Raw genomic sequence first — 18,000 nt, forward strand, 5'->3', positions numbered from 1 at the left:
ATGTGTATATAGTATATAAGTTTATTTATATTTATTCACAGTCTCTCAGATATACTTGAAAGTGTAAGTTAAAGTAGCCTCTTATCTAACTTAATTTATGCTTTCTTTTGGCTTTTTGGTGTAGAAATGTAAATCCCTTCAGAAACTGATAGAATACATAGTTGTAGGAGTTTAACTTGATAGCCACATCTGAATTTTGCCTGGCATTATAATTCTTGTGCAGCATAAAATAGAACAAGAATAAGAATATTGATATGTTGTCAAGTCCTGTGAAAAATCAAGAGTTAACCCAGGATTTAAGAGAAACAAACCTTTTGATACAGCATTTTAACTTGCTGGAGCCCTGCAAACTACCCACACTTTCTTTCACCATCAAGAATAGGCTAACCCCTGTTACTCCAATAAGCTTAAAACTAGAATTGGGCAAATGTTTTGGATTGGAAAACATTGGGTATTTTGGATTATGTATATTATGAAAATCTTAAATGTTCCAACACTTAATACTAAGCATTGATTTGAGGGAATATAAATTGAGAATGAAGAAATATATAATACAGAATAGGTGTAAGAGGAATTGGCTTCAGTTTTCAGAAGGGCTAGTGATTTTGGGCACCTTAATTTTTTTTCTGATAAATTTGAGATACGTTAGAAGGGTCCTGATGTTCAGAAAATGTTGAACCCCCACACTTATAACTCAGGCCCCTTTACTATGCCTCCAACAGCGTATATCCCAAAACTGTTGATGGGTGATTCTGCATTCACTTTTTGAAAAATCAGCCCACATGTTTAGCAGTGACTGAAGCTCAAAAGAGGGTTCAATTTGATGTACATAGGAAAACTAATTTTTAACCAAATTAATTTTCATATTCTGGAAATCAGGTTTTTATTTTTATAAAAGCAGGATTTCTGTTGAAATTTCCAGTAGAACCTGGTGGTTGCTTGATGGAAAAAAGTGCAATAATTCCAAAATCTTTTCTTGAAGTATTTTAACATTAGTTCCAGCAAAGTCTAAAAGTCCAGCCAAAGGAATGAAAATACTCAAAAAGTGAACCCATTTAAAAAAAACAAACAACCTTTTACTTAAAATCTGTTATGGTTCAGTATTGTTCTTACTTTTAAATAACCTAAGAACAAAACAAAACAAAACATTTAACGTCAGGGCAAATAAAATATTTGATATCTGAGTCAAAGCATTTTTAAATGTCATTTTACTGGAAGAGAAACTAAATTAATTCTGTTTTGGGTTGACCTGAACCTGTTTTTTTCCCTCCATTTTTTTGGTTCAGGAGCCGAACTCAGAACACTGTTGTTTGTGTAGTTCTATTCCTGAGTCTTAGGGCAGTGCTCTATTTGTTGCTGCTTTCTTTTGTGCAATTTAAGCAAGATACCCAAAGACTGCAAGGCTGACTAAAATAAAGATCAGTAATAACTTTGGCAGAAAAAAATCCACTCTTCACCTGTTATTTATTATAGCCAGTCAAATAAAAACAAACTGGGTTTTCATAGATTCTAGACTTGAAGGCCCACAGGGACCAATAGACAATCTTGTCTGCCCCCTGTATAACGCAAGTAGGGTGGCCCATAGAGGACATTCCGGTTTTCTGCTACTCTGTCCTCTATTGATAAGAAATCTGGTGCCTTTATGTCCTCTGTTTTGCTCTTCAAGAGAAGAGAAGGACAGAGGACAATCGGATTGTCCTCTGTGATGGTCACCCTAGACAGAAACCATAGACTGTCCCTCAGGCCCCTCTGTATGGAGTGCAATAACTTGTGTTTAATTAAAATTTATTTCAGAAAGACATCTAGCCTTGACCTGAAGATATCAAGGGAAGGAGAATCCAATGCTTATTTTGGCACTTTGTCCCTTGGTTATTACCCTCAATGTTAAAAATCTGTCTTGGTTTTCATTTGAATTTGCTTGGCATTAAGTACAAGTCTTTGGTTCTTGTATGCCTTTCTCTACAAGACTGTAAAGTCTTTTAGCGCACACTGCATTTTTCCCTATGAAGGCACTTGTATACTATAATTAAGTCACCTCTTAATTTTCTTCATGTTAAGCTAAACACACCAAGCTCTTTATGCCTGTTGATGTAAGAGGTGCTTAGACTAAGCTTGCTCCCATTTTATGGATTTTTATTTCTGTGAACATTTCAGGGGAGGAATTTTCATCATCCAAATGTGCATGGAGGATGGAGGTCACATCTATGCTATAAACCTGGCTTTTCTGCATGGCTTCAGTTACACCCAGGAAGTATGTCTTAAGCTCACAAAATTGTACCCATTCCATAGCTCTTCAAATGGATACATTTTTTTTGTAAATTGTTTTGGTCATTTTTTTTATTGAACTCTTCATGGAAATGACAGATTTTAGACCAATGCTACTTGTCACACTGTCAAGTCTTCTAATTTTGTACTGCACTAGGTCACTAGGTTATTTCTGTCTTGTACATAGCTTTATGCACGTACCACTTAGTATAAAGCAGGGATGTCAAACTTAAGGCCTGTGGAGCTGTATTCTGTGGCCTGTGATTCTTGTAGAGGGACTGAGAATTCAGGTGTGGGGCAAGTGAGGGTGGTTCACTGCTGAAATCTGGGGCATAGAGCCTCATGACAATGTATATCAGTGGCAGTAGTGAGCAACAGCTGTGTTAACCCCCAGGCCTGCCACTGTTGCTTGCCCCGGCTCTGCTGTCTTGGCTGGATCTGACCCATGAGGAGCTCTGTGGTCTGAATCCAGCCCAAAAGGAATCTTGCAGTCCAGAGTGGGCCAAAGTGATGGGGTGAATTAGGTACCCCTGGTATAAAATATGTAAATGTATGGAAAGTTGTGCAAACAGTGCTTTTAAAAATGATTTCTGAAAATGAATGGTGTTCATTTCTACTTATCTTGAACCCACCTCTGATGTTTACAGGTGAAATCAAGTCTTAGTTTGGTTCTCAAATTCATCTTATTTGGATTGGCCTCACTGTGAACACAATGCCTCTGGTTTATTTCATTTTTGAAAGAGGAGTACGACTTCAGCATTAGAATGCAGCTGGGATCTTCATCATAGTGATGCAGACCAAAGTTTGCAAGATTTGGTGTAGAAAGGGTGAAGCTTGCAGAAGAATGGTTTCTCTAAAATATCTCTAAAAACATAACGATTGCCAGAAAAAACTCTAAAACTTGACGTTGCCCCCTTATTTGTATAAATATTAGGAAAATGGATTGCCAAGTATACAGTTATGATTTTTTTAAAATGTCATTGTGAAAAAAATAACATGACCATTTACCCCCAAAGATGAGGTTTCACTCAATGAAGGGAAGTTTAATTCAGAATGAAAATAATCAAAATTGGGCAACCAAATCCAATAACTGGCTTTGAAAACCTCAGACCATATACATAAATATATGCATACCTTTTCTAATATATATATTCCATATTTTGCTTCTTTATTTCAATGTATTTTGTATATCTCTAAAACAAATCTAGACATGAACATTATGGTGAAGTATTTTGATGACAATATTACATTAAAATGCTGAGGTTCTATCAGCTTTCTAGCAATTGCATTATATGCATTACAAAATATTAGTAAATAGGTATGTAATTTAGAAACAATTCCTGGTAACACCTGGGGAGTAGATGTAAATATTCTTTGAGTAATATCTATCCAATTCAAAATATTAAAGGATCTTATTTGCAGGTTTTGTTTCATGAGTATCGCACCTACAATTTATTTGTTTATCTGAAGTAAACTTCTCCATGCTATTTGATCAAAAAATAAAACTGGAAACCTTGTAAGTGATATTATATCCTTTTATTTCTAGTTTCCTTGCTTTACTTAGGTGAGTAATATTGAGAAATAAGAATTTATTTTGACTTCTCAACGTCTTGTCAAAATCGGGAAGTGCAACAGGATGCAACAATTTTAAAACAAAGCCAAACAGAACTTAACATTTTTCAAAACCACTCTAAAGGTTCCAGTTTGGTTCAAGCTGGAGGTAATGGCTGTTTGCATTCTGTGATTCACATTATTTTACACACATTCCTTCACCCATCCCTAGAAGCTGTTGTTTGCATTGGAGCCTTATGAATTTTAACAGATGGCCTGATATTGGTTTCTCTTCTGCTGCTTTTACACAAATGATTCTGGAACCACAATTCTAATTCAAACAGTGCGAGTGCCAAGGCATCCTACATACATGAAGAATAATGACCAAGAGGAACCCATATTGCCTTGTAACTTAGCTGAACTGTTCACATCTTTTGGGCCTGAATAGTTAATTTAGAGAAGTGTAAGGAAGCATTGGGCGAGATTCTGAGCTGCACGTCTAAGGTCATGTAAAGCCATCTTCCTGCCCTTCTGATCCTGGGATGCTCCAGCACTTGGCAGGCCCAGATGTATGAATGAATCAATCCACATATGTACGGATGGACTACATTTAGTCAAATCCAAGACAAGGGTTTTTTTTCCCCACAGCCACCATGGGGCTTGTTTTTTTTGTGCCGTGCTGGTCATTTTATCCACTGTAAATCAGCTGGGGGGGGGGGGTAAGGATTTCACTCATTATCTTCCTATGTTTACTCATGTGAAAAAAATACAAACCTATAAAAATGGTATACCATGGAAATCTGGCACTACTTGTTTTTCTTGGTTACTAGTACTGAAATAGACATTCTTATTCTACTGTTATATTTACTGTATTTACTTGGCTCAAAGATGAGACTTTCCCCCCATTCAACATGGAGGAGAAAAGCCCCTAGGCTTGGATTTGAGTACAGAGTGTGTGTGGTGGTGTGGGGGGAGTGGGGGAGACAGGCAGCTGCTGTGGCTCCAACTCTAGTCCTGACCTGGGCTTGGAGTCAGAGTTAGAGTTACAGCCAACTCTAACCCAAGCCTAGGCCAGGACTGGAGTTGGAGTCACAATAGATGCCACTCTAGCTTAAACAAAAATGCTGCCTTTGTCATTCCTATTGTAATGGGTCACCTCATTCAGCTTTGATTATGTCATTCAGATTTGACTTACATGACTTACATAACTACAGTCCTCATGGCTAACCTACTGTTAAATCCGCTCTTTTTTACCTCTTCCTTTTTAAAAAAAAACAAGTATTTTCCATCTTGAACTTTTTATCATCATAAGAACACAAGAGATGCTGCACTGGGTCAGACCACAGGTCCATCTATCCCAATATCCTGTCTCTTGCACTGTAACAAAGCAAAGGTTAAAGGAAAGAAAGGCTATTTATGTAGGGTCTGTTGTTCTGCGGCATGGGAGAGGCTGAGTGTTCCCGGCCTGGCTTTTGCCTGCTGTCACTCTTGGTCTCTGTCATTCAGGCTGCTCAGGTCTGTGTCTCTGAGAAGCTGTTTCCTGCTACAAGGCTCTTAGAGCACACATGTGATATAGCCAAAACAACTCAAATTCATGCTTCTTGATGCAAACTTGGAAAGGTGTATTGTTTCTTAACAGCAATCAGCCCAGCTTGGTGAAACTGCCCTGAAATAATGATACAAACATATGTACAGCCAATGCTGCCCTAGGTTACCAAGGCTAGGGACAGACATTACACCTAAAGCAGTTTAAGTGATCAGAAAGTTGTTTAAACTTGTAGAAGAACAGATATTCAGTGCACATAAACCAGTTTGAAAATGGCTGAAACTGGTTTGAGATAAACCTAGTTGAATGTAGTATCAGACATAACTGATTTGGGTCAAACTGGTTTATGCAATGTCTGTCCCAGACCCCTTCCTAGTTTAAGTTAAACCAGACTCCCCCAGCCTCCTGGCATGCTCTCTGGGCTGGGCTGTCTGTTTCACAGCAGAGTGGCCCCTCTCCATCAGAGACTGCAGGTGTCTGCCTGGCTTCCCCCTGCTCTCTCCCCTCCTCTCACCATTCCCTGCTAAGCAAGGATTCCCCCTTCCCCTCTGCCTTACACAGACACCTCTCAGCATTATCTAGCAGACCACATGCTGGCTATAGCCCCTGTTGTGGCAGATGGGACAAAGGCAGACAGGACTGTGTTCTTTTAGGAGCTAATTAACAGGTAGCTGGTAATGTCCCTCTGTTCCTTCCTTGGAAAAAGTTGTTTAAGAAGAGCTCAAACTAATGAGAGGGGCTTTGTTTTCTGATGGGGTGTTAAATGCTGATAACAAAGCTGCTAAATGCATGGTTATCAAGGTGGTGGGGGGCGGGAACCCTTCCTTAATCAGAGCATCTTGCCAGGGCTGGGCCATGCCCCTCCCTCAGCTCAGCAATGTAGAAGGGAAGAGAGGGCTGCTCTAGCACCCCCCCAGCTTCCAGCCTGAGCCACTGTAGGCATGTGCTTGTATCTCTGGGATGTCTGTGCAATTACAAACTGGGTTAGCCTAGCCAAGTTAGACTAACCTGCAGAGACTGAATCAATTCAGGCTCAGGCTTTTTGAATCTCTGTCGCTAGCCTAAGAGAAGGCAAGTCTTTCAACCTGTGTATTTATAGCAGAGATGCCCCCACCTTGTGACAATTCTTATCTTTCTGTGTCAAGATGTCCATTTTTACTTGTCTTCTTGGCAAATGTGGACACCTGCAGCTCATCTCCTGCTGAATTCAAGAATCTACAGCTCACTCCCTGCTGGGTTTGGGCATCTAGGGTGCCTGTACATGTACAGCACAGCTGCTCCAATGTATTGTAATTACAGTACTCGAGTAATTACCACACTTCAGCAGACTCCAGTGTCACATGTATCAATGTTTCTGAGCTAAAAAATGGCGGTGGGGCCACTTTAACTAAAGCTCATTCTACAAGTGTTAGTTAAAGCGCCCCAGCACCATTTTTCAGTGTGGGGATGCTGAGTCACAGGACATTCCACGTGCTTTAATTAGAGTGGCTCTCAGAGCCCCCCTCCACTCCCAGAGCACGTGTACAAACACCCCAATAGTTCACCTCTTGTTATCTCTACTTTACTAGCAAATTCTTTCTTTGTACTTCTCAAGTTGCTCAGCTACTGTGTTTTTTTGTTCTCATTGAATCAGTGGATTTACTCACTGCTTCTGTTATTGGGTCATTCAGCAGTCAGTGAAGCTTACTACCCCAAGGTCCTTTGCAGTGCCTTAGCTTAACTAAAACTTAGCATAACTACAGAGCCTATCTAGACTGATCTGTTCCCTACCCCTCTCCTGTTACAGCTTCCAGCATTTAGAGGCCCCGGAAGTCCTAATTTGGAGGCTGCACCTGTAACTATGAAGTTTAATACCTACCAATAGACCTAACCTGCATGAATGAATCTAATATTTTAAAACTTGATTAAATTGTCTGCTCTGTAGCTTCTTGAGGCTCTGAGTTCCATGAGTTTATCACATGATGTGTGAAAAAGAACATCCTTTTGTTAGTTTTATACCTGCTTCCTAAAGATTTTCTTGTGTGTCTCCCTAGTGCTAGTATTATGAAAGATGGCAAACAGTAAATCCCTACCCAATTTCTGAAAGTCATTTGTTATTTTATAGACAACCATCACAGCTGCCCCTCAGCTGTCATTTCTCTGAACTAAAAAGTCCTAGGCTATTTAATCTCTCCTTCTATGGAAGACTTTTCATGACCCTGATTATCCTTGTTGCCCTTCTTTGTACTTTTTCAAGACAAGTAGAAGAGATTATTCCAGACACACGGTGTCACTGTCTGCAAGTCACCATGCAGGGAAGATAAGACTGAGGGGAATTTGATAACAGCTTTCAAATAGCTGAAGGCTGGTTATAAAGAACATAGTGATAATTTATTCTCTGTGACTACAGGATGAAGGGCGCTGAGTAATGGTCTAAAATTGCAAAAAGTGAAATTTAGGTTAGATATTAGGAAGATGATGATGAAGGTGGTTAAACATTGGAACAGATTTCCTAGAGAGGTTGTGGAATCCTTGGAAATTTTTAAGAGCAGCTTAGACAAATGCTTGTCTAGGATGTTTTAGATAGAGATGATCCTGCCTTGAGCAGGGGGTTGGACTAGATGAAGTCCTGAGGTGCCTTCCAGGCTTAGTTTTCAATGATTCCATGAACAGTCTGGCTCTTGTGTTGCTTGTGAGATGAGGGGAAAGGAAGAGACTCCATCACAGTAAGAATTTGCAGCATATGAATTCTGTTGTTATCATTGACTATACGATAGGCCTATGCAAAATGGATAGTATTAGCTTCAGATTCAGATTCAGCCAATTCAGGGGACAGTGATCTGATTTGGTGATTTGAATCACTGTGCTGATTTGAATCAGTCAGGCCAGGACCTTCCCTCGCCCACTTTCTCAACCCAGCAATGGCTGCCCTGCCCACCCCAGCTCCCGGCACTTGTTAAAAAAAGCCCCTACTCAGTGGGTGCAGGCAGGGGGGTTGAAGAATTTTCTGAAGATTTGGAGAGCTTTGAATCAATTCGGACCTTTAAATTCATCCCCATATTCGATTTGGATTCAGAGATTCAGCCACCGAATCAGGCCGAATCTCCTTGAAATTGAATCACCATGCGAAGCTTTGTACAGCCCTACTATATACCAGGAAGAGTCATTGATTAAGAGTTGAGTAGCACACGAAGTGCACATTTAGTTTTTGCTTTGATTAATGTGCGCAGAAGATATATCCAGGTGACTGCTGTCACATTAATGTTAATTAATGGCCAGCTTTGTCTAGTTAACAGTGCTTGATAATGCAGACCTGTTACTGTACTTCCTTCCAAATCATATTTTAGCCGATGGAAAAGTATTATTTTACTGTGTTTTCTATGGAAATTCAGATCTATTTTTATCTCCTTTTTGGCTTGTGTAGGAGGTGACAGCCACCTGTTTTTTTACAGGTTGTTTTCAGCAGTGGAAGACAAATTAAAAAGTAGACTAGGGAAGGCTTCATGGAAAATGAATTTGTTCCTTGAGCAAAAAGTAATGAAGGTGTGCAAGGCCAACATTGGCTTTCAGGCCCTCTGCTGCTGTAATCACTGTTTTGTTGATCAGAGTTCTGGTAAAGTTTTCTAGGTCAGCAGATCCCTGATAGTGGGCAAAGAGTTCTAGGCAATTAATTACAAGGAGGGTAAGGGAATATACCTCATGATGAAGAATGGACCTATTGTTCAACTATCTAGTGGGATAAAGGGGTGTTATCTTTCCATTTTAATAGAAAATATAATTAACAGCAATGATGTCTTTGCCACAAGATCTTTCTGCAGGCAATCTATAAAGCTTAATTTAGATAATCAGTTACCTATTCTGTTCAGACTCAGCACCAATTTGTTCATAAGTCAATAGCAGAATTTCAGATTTTGCCAGCTTGCTGCTACTCGAGTGATAGTGGTCAGTATGCCTCACTGGGCATGTCTACACATGCACATTTAACACACACAAGCCCAATTTAAGGCACATTAAGGGTGCTTGTCTACACATGCATGCCCTTAATGCACCGTAAGAATGGTGATTTTAGTCTATTTGAGCCTAAATTTGATACCTGCTTTAAGCAGTTATCAAATGTATGTGCAGATAGCTAAATTGCATTAGCAAAAGTGTAGATGTTCTAATGCACATTAACTCAGTGCGTGTCCATTTACCTGGGACTAACTTTAGTCTCAAGTTGGTCCATGCACCTGTGTTAATGCACCTTAATGCATACACATGTAGATATGTGCCTAAAATCACTTTAATGAGCGTTAGGCTACAGCGCATTAACTTTAGGTGCACATAAAAGCACATATAGACATGCCTACTGAGCACATCTATACATGCAGTTAATGTAACTGAATTTACTCTGGTGCAATTTGCACCAGAGTAAACTTATCTAGGCACAGCATCTGAATGTGCACCTGGTGACAGGAGCAAATTGAGCCCACGTGGAGCAGTTTAGTTCAGAGACACTCCTGGCCTGCCCTGCTTCCTGCTGGCTTGGCTGACTGGGCGCAATTTGCACCCTCATCACCATTTACATGTTTGTTTAATTGCAGTTATTTACTCCAGTGTGGGATAGTACTTGAGTCTGACAAGACTTTTCTATGCCCGAATAAATTAATCTACTATGTGCTAATCATGGTGCACGTGTAGACAGTGATGCTTACTGCAAAGTAAATTGGTCTACTGTGCAATAAAGCGTCTTGTGTAGATGTGTCCACTGTGGAGCAAATTAGTGTACTCTGCAGTAAAGTCCATGTGTAGACACGCCCACTGAATAGAACTTTAACCCATGAGATGTCCCATGGAAATCAGGGCAACTCACAAATTAAAGCAGGTCTGGACTGAAATCAAAGGATGTATGCTAATTTGCATACAGAGAGGGCCCACTCCTGTAAATAAGAATACCAAAATCTGTTCCTCAGGTCATTCTCTGGGCTTCAATTCAGACTGGTCCAGCAAGGGTTAGTACAGACTTTTTGATGCCATAGTGCTGGTGGCAAGACTGGATTATTTACCAGGCTGCTACCATAACTGTAGTCTCCTCCAAAATTTCTCCTGTATTTGAAGCTTTCTGCTCTAGTAGCACAGTCATGGTTAAAAATGAAACCTCTGCCAATTATTACAGTACCTCACCATGGTTGCTTATACAGATGTATTACCCCATACGTAGAATAGGAAAGAATGACAGTAATTTTAGAGAAGCGTTATGTCCTGTTGGATAGCATGTAGGCCCCAGACTCAAGAGACTGAATTTTTATCTGCCACTGGTCTACTGTGTGATCAAAGGAAAATTACTTTACTGCCCCATGCCTCAGCTTTCCCTACTGTGAACTGATACTCTTCAACCCATTTTAGTTTTTGAGCAAATTTGCCCCATTGAAATGCACCATTTTGTCAAATAAAAAATGTATCAATATATTGGTTTTGATTGATTTTTTAACAAAAAGTTTTGGGGTCTGGAACAGAAAGACTCTAGAATAGCCATTAGTTAGATGGTTAATGGACATTCTCTTTGTATGTAGGAAACCAAGTTCATGTCTGTCCTCTTTCTCATGAAGTAAAGGGATTTGGACTCGGGCTAAGCATCCTAACTACTTTGGTTGGCTCTGTTCTCCTGGAGAACTACTTTTGAAAACTCCTATGTAAGAGGCAGGAGTTTTTATTATTTAACCCAGCAACTACCGTGTTCTGTTCGTTATGCCAAGCATTTGTCTTTTCTCTGTTTTGACCACTGGATGTACCGAAGCTGAGTGATCTCATTTCTGCCCCTGTGCTTTTGCAGAAATTAACTGTAACTTCACCTCTTGATTGATTAATTTTGCCTGTGTATTTTCCTGTAAACACTCATATGTTCCATTGGGCAACACTGGTGTCAGAACATCTGGGATATATCATGTGTAGTGAAAGACATGGTGTATCCTCACTTTTAAGTCAGCTGATCAGATGAATGGGAGAAATATGCCAGGGCCAAGATTAGTTCACATTAAATTTGATTTGTGAGATTAGGACCCACACCTGCCCAGGCCTGAAGTTATGGGAGCAGGGAAGCATAGAGGAGCCAACCTTTTTTTTTCCCTACAAAGAGAGTGTGCATGGAAATGGACTCCCACTGTAGCTTCTGGGATCTTTCTAGCCTTCCCCTTAAGTGAATGGTGTTGGCTGCTCCCTCCCCTTCCTTCCACCATGACACCCCAAAACTCTTGTTAGCTACTAAGAGGGAAGGAGACAGTTTTGCCAAGCTCCTGCAGCTATCCTGACCAGTGGCTGTTTCCCAGGAGGGAGGGATATAGGGAAGGTAGCCAATGAGAGCCACCATGCTCAGGTGAGGCCTGGGGTAATCTGGAACTGTGCTCTAACTGGCATCAGCAGAGAATGTGCACAACAGTGTGGTCCAGTGAAGCAAATCGCACTGCATCACATCATATTAACTAATGCTCATTGAGAGAAGTAGAGACTAGAGGGTCCAAGTACAGTATGTAGAGTTTGTAAAATACAGTAGAGCCCATGTGCCATCACCAGATGCAGAAATACTCACATTCGTTCTAGGCAGAAGCTCTGGGAATGTGAAAAGTTCACTATATTCCTTTTTCTTTTCCTTTTTATTTTTTTCCTTGACTGCGGACTTTTAAAATATTTTTAAAACATATTACTGTTTCTGGTAACTGCATTAGGTCTAATTACAGTCTGCAGCACTGTACTTATTATCATATATTTAGTGTTCCGGGAGAAGCAAAAAGTCTAGTGAAATTACTAGGAGCAGCTCCGGATTTGCGCTGTTGGGATTGTCATTAGAAGAGATATGTGGCATTTGTCTGTGTGAAGCTTGTCAAAATGAAGCCTGAGATGTGTGTGTAATAAAGGTGCTCTTAAAAGTCAGGCTGCAGGTGCATGGTGGTAAAATAAGAGGCAGGTGCAGAGAGCTAATCTTTAATCATGGTCTTGGCAGGGCCATTTTCTGTCTGGCTTCTGTGCAAGGGAGGAAGTTCAGTGGCAAAGGACTCAAAGATGGATTGAAACTCATACCCATGCAGCATAAAAGTGAACAAGGGAATATGATTTACTGCTATCATGAGAAGCCAAGGCCATTCCTAAGAGCAATAGCAGAACTAAGTGAGTACATCCCCTCCTGTTACAATGGAAGAAGGTTCATATTATAGCTGTGTGAATGACTCAAAAACCTTTTTATAACTATTTACTGCAAAGAGATGTAGATATAGATATATGTGTTCATGTGGGTGTATAGTGTATACATATGCATACATTTGCTGATCAGCAAGTGTTGAAGCGACTGATTGTACCAGGGGTATGACCATGTAAAATGTAATTTTTAAGTGTATATTGATAAAAAGAGGTGACTGAAAGACATGATTTACCTGTGGGACAATCCAATATTTTGACCTTTGTTTTTATCTAAATCAGGACAAAAGGGAGAACCATCAATTTTTTTCAGCACAATGAACAACTCCAAGTATGTGATCTAAAACTTAAAGAGGGTAGCAGCATGCACATGGGTAGTTACTGCAGAGTAACTAACGCATGCTGCATGGACGACTAGTGCCACCTGAGTCAGGGGGGACATGTGCTCTCCCACCCCCCAAGCGGCCAGTCAGTGACTGGGGGAGGAGTCCCCCATGGCCTGCCCTGTCTGTCCGTCACCTAAGGAGAGAGTGCTGAAACAAGTGGAACAATAGTATGAAAGTGCAAAACTTTTGTTAGCCCTGTTATACACATGAGAATTTTAACATGAATGGTTTGTTTGGAAAGATTCAGCTTAATCAAGAAATCAGTTTGACACTAAGGACCAGATCCAAATCATCAGTAAACTAGCTACTTAAATAGAGTTAAGTAGGATTTAGACACCAAGGCCGTTTTTGCGGTTTAATTGAATCACACTGTACATGTGCAGGGGCTTTTTACGATTTAAATTAATTTGCTACATTGCAAACTAAACCACATCCACATGTAGTTCAGTTTGCAATGTAGCCATTAGTAACATTGTAGCCTTTAACAGCTTGCCCCCCTGCCACGGAAGAGGCAGGCTGAAGGCAAAAGCTGTGAGGGGCCCGATCCTTTTTTTTTCCCCCCACGAAACCTGCCCATGTCTCCCACGGCCAGTGGGTGATCTGCTGGTGGGCCAAGTGGCCCCTGAGCTGTAGAGGACCCAAATCCTTCTTTCTGCAGTGGTGATGGTTCCTAGGACCACTCGGGTGCTAGTGGGCAGATGCTGCCCCAGCTTGGGATAAGGGAACAGTTGGACTAAGGGAACAACTAGGTGCTGCTTTCAAGCTGGGGCAGCACCCACCTGCTAGCTGCCCATCCAGGTAGCCCTGGGCCAGGGGAGACTCCACCTCATGGGGGGAAGGTCCACGGCCCCCCACAGCTCAGGGCTTACTGGCAGCTCACCCCCTGGTCATGGGAGAGGTGGGCAGGCTCTGCAGAGAGGAAAGAAAAAAAGGATCAGGCCCTTCACTGCTTTTAATTTTTTTTTCCCTTCAGCGAAGCCTGCTCATGCAAGCTGGTGCTGGGACATGCAGCCCCTGAGCTGCAGGGGGTGCCCCAGTCCTTCCCTCTGCAGTGGCAGTATCCCCTGGGGTCGCCGGAGTGGAGTGCTAGCTGCGTGGGTGCTGGCCCAGGTCTCAGGCAGCACCCTCCAGATCCAACTCTTCCCTAAGCCCATGCGCTGGAAGCCTGCTGGACACTTCTTCCCACGTAGGCTCAGGAAAGAGTTGAATCTGGCGGGTGCTGCCTGCAAGCTAGGGCAGCACCCATGCAGTTGCACACCACCCGGGTGGATCTGGGGGGGGAGGGGGCGCTGCCACTGTGGAGGGAAGGACCACCTCCCTTCCCACCCTCTTCCCCCCCACAGCTTGGGCTGCATGACCAGGCTCTGCTGGGTTGGGGAGGAAAGTGGAAGAGGCCTGATCCTTTCCCCACCGCAATGGAGCCTGCTCTCCTCTCCCGCGGCTGGGGGGCAAGCTGCTGGCAAGTCCTGAACTACAGGGGGGCAGCACGCCCTGGGCTGCACCCACCTGCTAGCAGCCCACCAAGATGCAGCCCACCAAGATGCAGGAGAGGTGGGCAGGCTCCACAAGAGGGGGAAAAAAAAGGATCAGGCCCCTCACTGTAATGGTGCTGGAAGCCCCTAAATTGAAACAGTGGGTTTTTAATTGTCACAATTAAAAATTCACCATTTCAGTTAGGGAACTAAGCCCCCATCATGTACAAGCAGTCCATATCACAAAAAAAACAAACAAACCCAAATCCAGATCAATTCTGCTCCAGTGACTACAACACTTGTTAGGCACCTCATTCCAAACTTTATTTGGCATCTGCCTTTGGACCTGAAAGGATCCTTGGCATTTTAATTTAGGCTTCTATATATGCTCAGAACCCTCTCCCTGCTTCCCCTCTATGCCCCCATTCAAGCAGTGATGCGTCTAACTCCCTTTGCAAAATCCATTGTAAGCTGTAGAAGCATAAAAGTGCCACCAGAGTCCTCACAGATGTCCAATCCAATAGGTGCCTTCAGAGAATGACTAATTTGCACCAACAGCTTTGTGTTTGGTATAAAATGAAGCAGGCACAGTCATGACCACAGAGGATGGTTTGCCTTTTCCATAATAGTCTAGTGATTAGGGAAGTCAGCCAAACTGGGTTCTACACCCTCCTCAACTTGAAAAGTTTCATATTGACTTTCCATTTCCAGGAAAGTGCCCTAACCACAAGGCCATAGAGCAGGTCCCACCCTCTATGCCTCATGTTGAAGTTGGGCTACTGGGGAGAAAAGAATGCAAAAGTCATAGGGCCTGAAGGAGAGCAAGCAAGAGTGCCCAACACTTTGGACACTCCTCTGGGAGTGGAGAGACTCAGATTCTGTTCCCTGATGCCAGGACCTTTTTTTTCATTACACAGACTTTGGTTAAGCACCAAAAATGTGCCTGGCAATACTGCCACTCATCCTATTTGTCTCTTATTTGCCCTATTTGTCCTTTTCCTTAGAGATTGCCTTCCCTGGTGCTCTCTGTATAGACCACTGGGATGGAAGCTGTTATGTAAATGTAATATGAAAGATTATAGTGTAAATTGCTTTACTGAGATCGTCTGGGCTTAATTACTATATCATTAGCATAAATGTAGAGCTAGGTATAATTATCAGCCTCAGTGCTGGAATGCGTCCACCAGAGGTTCTGTCCACCCCAATTTATCTCTATCGGATTAAAGGTAAATTGAGGAAAGCCAAGCCAGGTAAACTATGGGGCTCTTTCTAGTACAAGCTCCTTCCCCAATTTATCCCTTTCTCTTTGAGTTCTGATTGCAATTCTTATCACACACTCAGTTTATGTTGTATTTAATTAACTAATCTCATGCTTCAGGCCTGCAGTTGGTTACCAGTAGAGGCCAGGAAAAAGCCCTCTTCCACTTTTCTCCCCCACCCCACAAACACATGTTGCATCACTTGGGTTCTTGTTGTCGTTTTGTTTGTTTTTCCTTCCTCTACAGTAGAGTTTGACCACAGCCAGAGATGTAAGATAAAAACTAGGTCATGTTGGTACTTCTGGTGGCCCTGAGAAAATATTAAGTACCTGGATGGTGTATTCTGTTCATATACACAAGATTAAACTAATCACTAAATTTCAAGTCAGGGAGGAAGTTTCCCCTATGTCAGATAGGCAATGGCCATATTTTTGTTTTCCTTTTCTGTGGTGTGGCTTATGGCTTACTTTCTAGGGGAGTCTGGATATGAGATTCAACAAGGACAAGCGCAAGTGCACTTGTGATGAAATAATTGCATGCACAAATACAGATTGGGGAATGGCTGGCTGGGCTGTAGTACAGCGGTGAAAGATCTGGAGGTTACAGTAAACCTTTCAGTATCCTTGAAACTTTTCAAGAGCAGATTGGATAGACATTTGGCTAGGAGGTTTTAGTCAGGGATGAACCTGCCTTGAGCAGGAGGCTGGGCTAGATCACCTTATGAGATCCCTTCTAGCTCTACTTTCCTATGATCCTATGTGGGCGCCTTACATGTGCAGCAGACTGCACAGTTGTTACTCTGCACTTATTTAGTACTTGCTTAACCAACTACTAAATAACAGCTCAGTAACACCAGAAATAACTAAGTAATAAATGACTGTGCTAAATGACTGGTGTTAATGTGCAATCCCATTGCCACATGGCTTTTTTTAGAAGCTACTGCGCAATAGCAATGAGTTACTGTGCATCAGCTCATTACTACTGCACAGCAGCAGTGACATCATGATTCAGGCCCAGCAATGCTATGGGGCCATAGCAATGAGCTACGGCTCAGAAGCTTGTTGCTGTTGTTCTGTAGCATCTCATGTAGATGCACCCAGTTTCACTTAACAGTTTCTCTGCCATTGCAGGGGTTTGAGGCACTGGCAACACCCTTGGTTTCCCATGATTTCTTCCTGTGGCACACTGAAGTTTTTAAGGCTTTTGTGTTTTTTTACTAAAGGACTTAAGCTTGTTATAGAGGTTTTATGGCTTCTGGCATGTGTGACAGGGCAAAATAGATACTATTTTGGACCTTTCTAGACTTAAAAGCTATTACATGTTTGCCTCTGATTACAGGAGACTGGGCATGATGATTCAGATGGTCCTTCCAGTCCTATATTAATTTCTTTAGGTATAATGTTTTAAGGAGGGCAGTTGGCTAGAACATTTATGGCTATATTTTTAGTTTCCCTTTGGGCCATCAGTGCTCCAGTTGTAAAAGAACTCAGAGTTCTAGAGTCCCATAAAATCAATCAACCTGCAATATCCTGTTCACCATCAGAAAGGGATTCAGGTCTACTGAGCATGAAAAAAAAATCAGGCCTCAGTCTGGGGTATTACTTATTATTGGGGGTACTGTGATAGCACCTTGGAGCCACAGTCCTGGACAGGACTGACTCCACAATGCCAGACACTGTATGAACATATAGCAATAAGATGGTTCGTGCTCCAAAGAGCTTACACCCTATGACAATGGAATGAGGTAGTCTTACTGGCCACATCTATAGGAGACAGTGACTGCGCAGTAGCCCGATACTACTGAGCATTAGGATTGTGTGCCAAAAACTGTGACATGATGCTACTGCTCAATAGTGTCACAAAAAAGGTGTTTGTGGCACTACTGTGCAGTAACTCAGGTTACTGCTCAGTCATTTAGTACTTGTTTAGTACTAAATGCAGTACTTACAGTAATGACTGTGCAGTCAGCATCTCATGTACACATATACACTGTTTGTGTATTTCACTATAACCTTAACATATGTACATATGACAAAAAACACATCCTGATTGTGTCTAGCTTGTCTGCTTTCCAGGATGGAGCTAGGATGATCCCGTGATTATCCTGAGGGCTGCAAGATTTAGAGCCAATGGGGCTAAACCTGTCATCTGTTTGGATGGGGAAAGGCACAGTTTCAGTAACTCTGGCACAATATATATTTATAAAGATGTAGGGATTCACTAGAGATAAGCAGTCATTACAAATGTCTTCCTTCAGCCATCTTTTCTACTGATCAAGAATATGAAAAATTGCCATTTGGTAAACACACAATATGAATCCTAGTACTAAAAGCTATTAAACTACATATCCAAATTAAAAAACATCCCAAAATACA

This window comes from Alligator mississippiensis, chromosome 1 (genome assembly GCF_030867095.1).
Source record: "Alligator mississippiensis isolate rAllMis1 chromosome 1, rAllMis1, whole genome shotgun sequence".
Lineage (NCBI taxonomy): Eukaryota > Metazoa > Chordata > Crocodylia > Alligatoridae > Alligator > Alligator mississippiensis.